At 39.5% G+C, this 11,978-nt stretch overlaps 1 long non-coding RNA gene across 4 annotated transcripts in view; it reads left to right on the top strand.

Moving 5' to 3' along the window:
• The window catches only part of LOC149749523 (uncharacterized), a 414,530-nt gene that overhangs the window by 2,553 nt on the left and 399,999 nt on the right, over window positions 1-11,978 (top strand). For all 4 annotated transcript variants that reach the window (XR_016392620.1, XR_016392617.1, XR_016392619.1 and 1 more), the window contains exon 2: window positions 324-441. This is a non-coding gene — a long non-coding RNA (uncharacterized LOC149749523). The remainder of the gene's footprint in view (window positions 1-323; window positions 442-11,978) is intronic.

The raw sequence follows: 11,978 nt of genomic DNA, 5'->3' as shown, positions 1-11,978 counted from the left end.
ATGCACATTAAGGGCTAAGCAAAGATGATGGGAGCTTCCTGCAGATCTCAGATCCAGAGCACAACATGCTCTTATGCAACTTTATTTGTATTTACCAACAAAAAAATATTGACTGACATCCAGTGTTATAATTTATGCCTACTACTCTACATACTTTCTAGGACAGTGATTCTCAACATCTCTGCTTTGAGAAGTGGAACAAAATTATTTAAGAGCTACGTTACAAAAAATGTTAAAAATAATAGAATATTGCACATAATCAACTTTTTAGAAATATGAATTAGAGAAGATTCAAGATGATCTATAATCTCTTATTCACTCAGGTAAGAACATTAAAAAAGAAAGGAAGTACAGAGGGTGTGTAACAATGGAAGATTGCATGGAAAGTTCTCCTTTGCTGTTAGTACATCTTAGGAAAACATTCAGCTGGAACATAACCAGGTAAGAATGAATCTGATTACAGGGAGAATGGGGAGGCGTGGTCTTTTGGTTGCAAGAAGGAAACTCATTTGGTGATTTTGACAAATAGGAAATTTATTCTTAAACAACCTGAAGTAGAAAGAGAAAGGAGAATCTCATCTGTGTAGCCAGGCCAGGTGGATTGCAGGAAAATTGACAACTGGGCCTCATGCGAGGCTGTTGATCAGAATCCGAGGTGCTCTGTAGTATAAGGAAGTTGTCCTTTGAACTCTAGTACTCTGCTAGTAACAAGATTCAGTCAGTCTTGTCTTTTGCTTCTCCTCCTATTACCAGCTGGCCAATTTATTCCACATGTCCTGGTTCAAGTTACCAGGGAGAATCAGAGTAGTTGTCTAATTGCCAAGCCACATCATCATAAGTCACAGGCCAGCTTATGGATGGATTGGTTGTTCCTTAGGTCGGGTGCCTCCCCTGGTCTTATCTGTAATGGCTGAGGGGCTGGTCATGTGGTTTAGCCATTGTGCTGCAGGGATCAGCTGTTTTCCTCATGGACTGGGGGCACCTTTAGAAGGAGACGCTGAGCATGACAGGTGCTGCGAGTGTTATCTCTAAGGCAAAACGTGTTTGTGATTCATTTAGCAGTATTTACAGTTACTATAAAGGAATTTGGGTGCTATTTCACTTAAAAAGAACTAAGAGGGTGTTTTTGTGGAGGTTTTTGTTGGGGAGGGGATGCAAGGGTGCTTAACTTCTAACAACATCTGACAAAACTAGTTGTTCCATGCAATGCACTTTGGAAAATGTGACACCACTTATAAGGTGTTCATTATTATGATAAAATTACTTACCAGTCACATTTGGAGTGACACAATGCTTTCCAAATAAATCTTGGCTTATGTTTTAGTCTGAAATCCTTAGAGCTATCAGACATATGGTCCTTACTGATATGAATTTTTTCCCTTCTGATTTCTTTGCAGTTAATCCTGCAAATCATTTTGTATCTGAAAAATATGGTTACAATTGTGAATGCTGTTGACGATGTTACCAATCATTATGCAGATTCATAGCATATAGCATCACTATAGACCACAGCAGAGAAGATAATGCTGATGCAGATTTATTATTTATATATATATATATTAAAAAAACCATATGTTTACTCAGGGCACAAGCATAATTACTTGGTCAAATTGAAACTCACTGTCTAACTCTTTGAGTATTTTACACCAATGTTTCTGGTTTACTTTTCAAAACTGTCCAGATGTTCTGTGGGCATTTTGAATGACAGTGTCAAGCTTTAGTAGGTGCTTCCAAAATAGAAAGCCTATCTACACCTTGAAGAGGGCACTCCGTGGTGTTTGAACCCTGGTTTCTTCTGAGTTTTCCAGTTTGTTTAGTGGCTTTGCTTCCCATCCTGTTAGATTTTATTTCCGTGGATCTCATTGTTTTGACCTAATAACATCTAACACATTCCCCATTTTCTACTGCGTTTTTGAAGAATACCTTAGTTCTCTTCTACCTTTTGAGGTTACTCCGTTTCCTATCTATCCTTTCGTTAAAGATACGCTTTTTCCCTTCTTGCCTCTACCATAGTAATTTTTTTCTTAAGGGAATTTCTCTCTGCAGCTTAATCAGCTTGTCTTCTCTTGTTTTACTTTCAGTGTAACACTGCTGATTTCTAACACTAAAACTGAAGTGTATTTTCCAAGCACCTCTCCTTCCTCTTGGTCTCCTAAGAACACCTGCTTCCCTGAGACAGAGACTTCAGACACAGGTCTTTTTAGTATTTTAATTACCTTCTTCACCTTTGGGCTTGCAATAATTTAATTGAATTGTTTCTCTACTGCAATCCCCCAAAAGAACATATTGTCTTTGTAATAAAGGCCTATATCCTTGACTTTTTGTCAATAACACAAACTAATTAAAAAATTTTTTTTTAATTCTCAAGAGTCTACTTAAGATCACATAGCTGGTGAAATCGCTGGATAAACCACAAAAGTCACTCCCTCCAGGCTTTTATCCTTAAATACAGTTCAAAAGTCATGCAAAGAGGAGTGGAATTTGGGACAGCTGATCTAGCTCTGGATACCTAGACCTAGTTCTAAAACTACAGCTAGTCCTAGTACTACCATAGAGCAGTGCTCTATAGTCCATGTGTATCTTAGCTGCCTTTGTGTTTTAATATCCTGCACATGGGCAGAAAAAGACTATAAAAAGCAAATATTATTCCTTTTGACAATACTTGACAGAATGCCCCAGCCTAATGTTTAGTGCAGGGAAACCTGAAGCAGCCACTCTCTCAGGCAGATGCTGCAGACCCTGTCTGATATCTTCATGTTCTTCAGCTATAAAATGTAGATAAGAATAACAGGTGATTCTGGAACTTGTTGGGAGAATAAAATGAAACTAGATGTATGAAAAGTCCTTTGCAAACTCTAAAGGGCTATAAAAGTTAATTACGTTTGGGGAAATGAATGTTCTGGCTAATTACCCTCTCAGGTTTACTCTAGGTTCATTAGGAACTATCCTAAAAAATCCCCCTGAATTAATCTTCAGTTTTGTCATACCTCTTCTTTGCTGAGAACCTTACAATGATTTTTCATTGCCTAGAGCAAAGGTTGTCCTTATCCTAGCAATAAAGAGCTTTCACAACTTAGACCCTAGTAACTTTCCAGTTTATGTTTCTTCTCTGCCCTCATAAATTCCAGTGAAATAGATGTACCCCAGGAGAGGTGACAGTGTTTCTCTGTATCCTGGCCTTTGCTCACTTGCTCATGATCTTAGCCCTTCAGATCCATCTAAATCTTGCCATTTGTCTATGGCCAGCATAAGGCCTTAGCAAACCTCATAGTTACCATTTGTATCTAGAGCATATGTTGGGTATATATTTCTTTTGGAAGTTAATCAGATGTTGGGAACCTGAATGTGCCTCATGGCAATTAAGGGTCACATTTTCAGCGTTTCTCACCTCTCCCTTTTTCTGTGCAGGCTCATAGGACTCAGCTTACTTCCCTTTTCTCTGAAGATGCCAGAAGCTACTTTCTTTCCAGAGACTTTTCTTCCTCCGAGACAGACTGTGAGATGGGATTCTTCTCACCTCCTCTCTCGTGTATGTCGTTGAAATGAAGTCCATAGTGTTCCTTATTTTAAGCATTTGCATTTGCCTTTGTAGAGAGTAGATGGGGGAATGACAGAGGACAGAGGTAGCAAATAGGGAGACACGTGATCAATTTTACAGTGTTCTAATAGTCTCCTTCCTTCACCTGTGTTTTCTGGGTCCTTTCCTGCTCTGTGATCTGCTTCTTTTATCTCAGCACAGAGCTCAAGGAGCACCACTTCTCCAGTTCCTCACCATTCAGGGGCCCTCTGGCTGTAGGATGGTCATTTACATCCCAGGGGCTCCAGCCTAGGTGTTTCACATTCAAACATCTGTGTTCCAGGTGGAAATCTCTACTGCTTTTGAGCAACTTATTTAATCCCCATAATTATTCTGCATGGTACCTCATCATTTTGGAAACAGATTTAGGGAGGTTAAGTGGTTTGGTCACAGTTATAGAGTTAGTAAAATCAGGGCTAGGAGTGGACCACAGGTCTATCTGTCTCTAAAATGTATGTTTCTTCCACTCTTCTAAACTGCATCACCTCAACACTGGGTGATTTCCTGACAGTCATGGACTATCACATGAAAGCATATGAAGGCATTCCTGTTGTTATGTTGATCTTAGTGTTTGTATCTTTTATCATTTTTAATTTTTATTTTAATATTTAGGAATATTGTCTCCATATTCTTCATACAGCTAACTGAAGACAGAAACGTTGTTTTATGTGTCACTGTATTAGCCAATGCACCTTTACTAAGGGTTTAATGCATAGCATGTGTTTACCATATATTTATTGGTTAGTTGTTCCAGAAAGGTTTTCAGGAATAAATAGCTTCTTTTACCTGTTTTCTTTTTTATGTATAGTGTAACTAGGATCATAATTCTAATTTTTCTTCACTGAGTGACAGTCTTGCAAGTGAAGAGTGATCTCAGCACATGGCAAACGACAAAACAAAACCAAAAGATGTTTAAAATTGTGTGTCTATAACGGGCCACGTAGAAATGGGGTAGTGGTTAAAAAAAAAAAGGGTCCTGGACAGAGAAGCAGAATTTAGAGATGATGGCCAATGTATAGAGAGTTTACACTTTTTTTCAGGACCAATGAAGAGACATAAGAAGGATTAGGTCTATCAGATTTGTCTTAGGAAGTTTACGCTGGCTGTACCAGAGAGTGGATTGTAGTGGAGCGAAGCTGGAAGCAGAGTGATCTGGTCCCCCTTATCTGGGATCTAGCTTTACTTCCCCAGCCTCACCCAACTTCCCACATTACTGTACTAGCCAGGATGCGTAATCCTGTTAATCAGTGGGAAATTGAGTTTCCACTAGACAATGTCCCACCTCAAATAATCAGGCAGGAGGAGTTTCCTCTCACTTAGCTTTTTTCTTCTATTCAGATCTTCAGTGGATCATTAGGAAGGCGCAGTCTGCTTTAGTCTACTCATTCAGATGTTACTCTTATCCAGAAATACCCTCACAGACATGCCCAGAAAAATGGGGAAGACAAAGTGGCCAAGCCTGGGTCATGAACTTCTGGGGCTGAATCTCCTCTGGGGTCAAGGGAGACCCACCCAAGTGATGCAGAATGAAGATAAGTGGTTTTCCAATGGAAGGTGGGGAAAACAGTCCAATAAACTTATCTTCTTTTTGGCCACACAAGTAATACACAATTACATTTTTATTTTATAAAATTACACACTCTTCACTACATTTAAAAAGGATATATTGACAATATGTTACCAATCCTTGATTGATAAGTATGTAGATAAATAGATGATAGATAGTAAATATATAGATTTTAGCATCAGTGATAGGCTCAATATAACTGTAGGTACCAGGGCCACAAAAATGAGTGAGACCTGGGGTTCTTAGTCTCATGAAACTCATGACTAATGAGGAAATTTAAACAAGTAAACAACCATTATAAAACAGTGTGATAATCACTAAGAGGTATGATGACAGATAATGATTGGTGAAATAAAAACTCATATTCTAAGGCAAGTTAAGAAACATTTAAACATAAAATTTTTTCTCTGCCCTTTGGCCTCCTCTTTTGCCTCTACTGTGCGTTGTGTAGCTGCATTATGCATCAACCAAACCTCCCTTTTGGCAGAAATACTGGCTCAACCATAAAGAGCAACTATCTCCTAGCACCAACAACTCCTAAAAGATTATATTCCTTCTTGATCTTGTTACCTGAAAACTGGGTTCTCCTCTTGGTGGGTGTTGAGCCAGTAGACACAACAGAGCTAAAGATCACGAGAAGGAAGGGTTTATTACTTGTGGGAAGTAAGGAGAACACTGGGGATCACTCCCAAAGCAGTGTCTCCCAAACAGCAAAATTGGGGAAGTTTTAAGCTAAGGGTACATGTATATTCGTGAAGGGGCTTGAGCAGAGGAGAATTCAGCCTAGAATTGGGGCAAAGGTTGATTGAAGTCATCATTCTATCCTCCACCTCGGTGGGGGGCCTTAGTTCCTGCAGAACTCAAAGATATGTCATGTATGTCCCTTGAGGAACCAGGACCCTGCCCCAAGGCTGCACTATTGTTTCTTGACTGCTCCTCCCTAGTTTCTGCATTCCCTCCCTTAAAATCATGAATTACTTTGACCTGTTTAAGGGCAAGCATTGTGGCCAGGCTTAGGTCACACAATGGCTTAGGCCAAAATGGATTCTCTTATGTCAAGAAAGCCATTTCTGGTTCTCTTTCTTAGGGGACCCCCTAACCTGTCTCCTTACAATCTTGAAAAGGGTCACAATGATCCACCATTTTGTATTTTCAGATTTGGATTGTGCAAACTATCTACATCATTTAATGTATAGCCCCATCTCAAAAACGTATATAACTGTGGTGTGGTTTTTTTGGTAATTCTTTTTTTTTTTTTAATTTTAAAATTTTATTTATTTATTTTTGGCTGCATTGGGTCTTCGTTGCTGCACGCAGACTTTCTCTAGTTGCTGTGAGCGGGAGCTACGCTTTGTTGCGGTGCGCGGGCTTCTCATTGCAGTGGCTTCTCTTGTTGTGGGGAACGGGCTATAAGCACGTGGGCTTCAGTAGTTGTAGCACACAGGCTCAGTAGTTGTGGCACGTGGGCTCAGTAGTTGTGGCTCACAGGCTGTAGAGCTCAGGCTCAGTAGTTGTGGTGCACGGGCTTCGTTGCTCCACGGCATGTGGGATCTTCCTAGACCAGGGCTTGAACCTGTGTCCCCTGCGTTGGCAGGCAGATTCTTAACCACTGCACCACCAGGGAAGCCCTATAACTGTGCTTTGACTTCTAACACCCGAAATAGTTTTGGGAGCTTTCTGAGAGGCTGTTCCAGGTTAAAATCCTCAATTTGGCTTGAATAAAATTTTGCATTTCTTTCTTAGATCAACTGATTAATTTTTCATTGACATGATCTTGCATAAAGGAATAAAACTCTTCTTGGTCTTTTATGGTACTATTTCTTGCCTTTTTTGGCATTTGTGGGGAACATAAAAATAAAGAAGACAAACACACTGGATTTAGAGTCAACAGACTGTGGGTAACCTCTAGCTCTGGGTCCTTAATTAAGCAAGGATATGACCACTATTTGTTCTGTTGTCATGAGTGTAAAATGAGGAGGTTGAACTAGATTATCCTCTAGATCACTCTTTTAAAATTCTAAATGTTTGCATGTATGAGATTGTACTAATCCATGGCGACTTCATGGGAATTGTTGGATAGTCAGGATGTACATGAACTGAGAAGCCACTAGATGTCATACACTTCATAGATTTTGCTTATCAAACCCTATTTTAAATGCCAGGTTATATGGGAAGCTGAATGGGACCTTAAAATTCATGTTGTTCAATCATGTCAGTTAATTAAAAACAAAAATAGACTATTTGAACTAGATAAATCAAGTGATTTAGCTAAGATCACATAGCTAGTTAGCATTAAAACTAGATTTCTTGACTTCTATTCCAGTGGACTTTCCTCTCATTAAAGTAAGTAAATCTTGGAAAAGATGTTTTTGCATCAGTTATCAACTTTGATTATTTTTTTTCTTCTTGAAATTATTCAAAGTAATTTTGGGGGTCTGGAGTAGATTGTTCAAATTGTTGTGACTTAATGTAGTACCAGTAACACTGGGCAAAAAAGTAATATTGTTCATAGATTCCTACTCTGCTTTGAGACCTGTTGGCAGATAACTCACAGGAGGATATAAGAAACTGGTTAGATGTGAATGAAAATGGAAATCAAAGTTCACAACCACCTAGCTTATCTGAAGGTTAGACTTCAGATAAGGAAAACCTCAGGTTTTCCTTTCTTAACATGGTCCTGGATGGAAAAGTTGAAAAGGGCTTTCTTTGAAAAGTGAAATAGCTTTCTTAAGATCTCTGCACCAAACTTGTTAACAATAATTTCTATGTCATTCCTTGAACCTTATCTGACATGCAGTTTTTAATAAACACGGTTGTCCAGTTCTTGGTTTAGATGACTTCAGGGTATTTGAAACAGAAATGTGACTGTAAGAGGCAGGCCCACTAAAATAGGAAGTTACAGCAGATAGCCTGAAAGGAATAAGGGGGAAAATTGCTAGACTCAAAGGAACAAAACTATATTACATAATTATAAGATAATGATATTTACATTTATATTCGGCTCTTCAAGAAAAGGTTAAATTGCATTGACTATCCTTTATGACATACAAGTTTTTTGAGAAGGATTTCTTACAAAATGATTAAAATGGAGCTTTGGTGTCCAAAAGGAATGTTCTGTTTATATGAGAAAGTCATTTATGTAATGCTTATAAATGAGAAGTTATAATCCTTTTTTCGGGATGGGGCTGGGAATGGATCATGTATATAAACAATGAGTCTGTTAATACTGGTTTCATTTCCTGAGTAAATTGAGAATAATAATACTACTGCATAGGGGCGCTATGGGATTTTTTTTTCTTTTCTTTTTTTTTTTTTTTTGCGGTACGCGGGCCTCTCACTGTTGTGGCCTCTCCCGTTGCGGAGCACAGGCTCCGGACGCGCAGGCTCAGGGGCCATGGCTCACGAGCCTAGCCGCTCTGCGGCATATGGGATCTTCCCGGACTGGGGCACGAACCTGTGTCCCCTGCATCGGCAGGCGGACTCCCAACCACTGCGCCACCAGGGAAGCCCCCTGGGATGTTTGAAAGAGTGTGGAAAGTGGGAAGTGCTACATAACTGTAAGCTATTAAGATGATGACCATAAGGAAAAGTGAACGCACATGCCCTCCCAAGAAAAGCTCTCTGTGGGGAGATGAGCTGAGAAAACAGGAGAACCCAGAATTTAAAAAGACAGAAGAACAGAAAGGAGGGTGGGCCATGGGTTAACTTCTCTGTGGTGGTAAATAACAGGACTGATCTCCTACTTTCTGAAAGATAAGAAATGATCAGAGAGATTCTGCCAGGGATTGGAAAATGGGGACACTCTGAACCAGTACTGAAGTGTGACCCATCTGTGTTCATGAATGCATGTAACACTATGGCTCTCCAGCTGGGATGGAGCTTTGTGAAGCTAAGGGACCAGATCTTGTATTCTCCCCATTTTTTTTTTTTTCCTGCTCAAATGCAACATGAAGGAACACCAGGACCTGTATAACATCTTCCTTAAGCTATTTTCAGTTTTATTTTATATCTGCCCTGGGTTGAACAACTGGGGTATTCTGCTGTTTTTCCTATTTTATGTAGTCTGGCTTCAGTCTTTTTCTCCCTCTTTTTAAATCTCTTGTTGAATTTATACTCACAAAATAAGAGTTGCTTGTTGTAGGCAAATTCCATTTGGTTTCAATGAGGAAGCAAGACAAGTTGGCCATTACCTGTGTTCACATTTTTCAGGCATGTGCGGATTGAATTTCTGTATTCCCTCAACATAGAAATACTTATTCCTAGTAAATAACCAGCAAATATGCTTTATTTCAATGTGGGAATTTCATATTCTCCTGTATATTACTGGAAAAAAATTTATTTCCCACATATTTTGATTCCATCGTAGTAGTGCTGGTCATGTTGTTGTGTGTTCCCATTATAAACTTTGTTTGTCAGGCTTTTGTAACTTGGCTGTAAAATTCTGCCTCAAGTCTGAGACTTGCTCTTAATCCCAGAGCCATTTAGGAAAGAAGAAAATAAATTTACCTTAAATTGAATAAAATGTTAAAGAGTCAAAATAATTAACAGCTACTCAATACTCTGCAATGGCCTATATGGAAAAAGAATCTAAAAAGAGTGGATATATGTATATGTATAACTGATTCACCTTGCTGTATACCTGAAACTAATACAACATTGTAAATCGACTATACTCCAATAAAAATTAAAAAAAAAAAATTAACACCAAAACCTCCAATGGTTCAAATCTAGTTGCTATTTCTTTTTTTTTTATCAACTCCAAACCCTAAAGCATAATTTTTGAATTCACTAAGTTTTCATCCTATATGACTTTTAGTATAGTTTGGAAGTTCATCTTTGGATCAGAGAAAGACGTATCTCAGCAAATAAACCGACATAACATCTGGGTGAGAAAATAATTCTGTTTGTAAAAGTTTCTTGTTTTTAACAAAGTAGCTTTGTAAGGGTTACATAGTAGAAGGGCAGACAACACAATGGGCTGGGAGAAACCATTTATGTGTGTTCTGATGCTGTCTTTTTTCAACCTCAGTGATAAACCCATGGAGGGGGTTTAATAAGCAGGATTATTAAACCTGTTTATTAACCTTTTCTCTCTTGAGTTACTTGCATATGTTTTCCCTTTTTAAGGATTTAGTTCAAATTCTACTTTTTATTTTAATAGCAAGGGTGTTCTGGGGATAGAAGTGAAGAGAACAAAGCTACACATCAAATTCACTTTGTAAAAGTGTCTCTTTAGAGCTTATCAGTAAGTGAGCCCGGGTGTTGTAGAAGTAAAATACTTTTTTCAGTTGAACTGTCTTTCTGGACACCTAATTTGTAACTGCCAATTTGTCTGCACTCCTCAGCTTTTAACCTACGGGCTCAATGATCATTGGAGTGACCCTGAGGCTTTTGTTGAACTTACTTTCAGAGATCAAGCCTCCAGTTGGGGACACTCCCCCTGGGGACGTTTTCTGCATCCACTGACTTCAAAGCAAACTGAGCCCAGAGGGAGATAAGCACAGTGGGGGGATGTCTGAGCCAAAGTTTTATCAAGAATATTTTGGGGTAGGGTTCTTGGGATGAACAAACCTATGTACAACATTTAATCATCTTCAAAGCCCTAAATGATAATGTTTGGTTTTAGTAAGTTCAATTTGAATTGAAAGCCAATCAGTTGAAAAAAATAGCAAATGTGTTATGGGACCGCAAGCTAAACATACTTCCTGAAAGAAATGACCTCCTTTAAGGTTCTGTAAGTGCAGGAAGGAATATGGGGTGGGAATGGGTATAAGAGAATCCCCGTCACCACCTTGCTGGGTGATTTTCAGTAAGTTGCTATACTTCTTTGAAAGTCAGTTCCTTTCTATGCACATACACAGAGAGAGAGAGAGAAAGAAAAGAAAAGAAAATTGAGCTATCACTATCATAATAGTTGTTTTTTATTGTTCATCCAGGAATTGGAAACTCTGGAAAGGGCCAAGTAGCAAATATTTTCAGCTTTACAGACCACATGGTCTCTGTTGCAGCTACTCATTGCTGTTGTGAACAGAAAGCAGTCATAGACAATATGTAAATGATGAGTGTGAATGTGTTCCAGTAAAACTTTACAAAACCGGTGGTCTGCAGGCCATAATTTGCTGACTCTGGGTTTAATGCATGCTTGCATACTTATTATGTGCCAGGCACCGCGTTGACTGCTTTACGTACATTAGTACATCTGATGAGGAAGATACTATTTTTTGTAATTTATTTATTTATTTATGGCTGCGTAGGGTCTTCGTTGCTGCGAGCAGGTTTCCTCTAGTTGCCGCGAGCTGGGGTTGCTCTTAGTTGCGGTGCGTGGGCTTCTGATTGCAGTGGCTTCTCTTGTTGTGGAGCACGCTCTCTAGGCACGTGGGCTTCAGTAGTTGTGGCTCGCGGGCTCTAGAGCATGGGCTCAGTAGTTGTGGCACACAGGCTTAGTTGCTCCGCGGCATGTGGGGTCTTCCTGGACCAGGGCTCGAACCCGTGTCCTCTGCATTGGCAGGCGGATTCTTAACCACTGCGCCACCAGGGAAGTCCGAGGAAGGTACTGTTATTGCCATCAGCCTATGAATGAGGAAGCCAAAGCTCAGAGAGGTTAATCCACTTCACAAGAACACATGTCGCTGATAAATGGCAGAGCTGAGTGCTGGCATCACATCTACCTGCCTCAGCCTCAAGACAGACTTACCTACCTAAGAGAGCTTCCATAAGAGAACTGCTAGGCTACATCACTGTAGACTGGGAAATGTGACCCAAATCTTAATAACTCCAACTGGTGAGTGCCGTAGTATATTTTGCCACCAAACATATTTTCCAGATGATTCTTGT

This window comes from Delphinapterus leucas, chromosome 3, assembly GCF_059928025.1.
Source record: "Delphinapterus leucas isolate spDelLeu-1000000601 "Yukka" chromosome 3, BTC_Dleu_Yukka2, whole genome shotgun sequence".
Classification (NCBI taxonomy): domain Eukaryota; kingdom Metazoa; phylum Chordata; class Mammalia; order Artiodactyla; family Monodontidae; genus Delphinapterus; species Delphinapterus leucas.
Note: the sequence above shows the minus strand (reverse complement) of the source record. Positions and strands in the feature narration are given on the sequence as shown.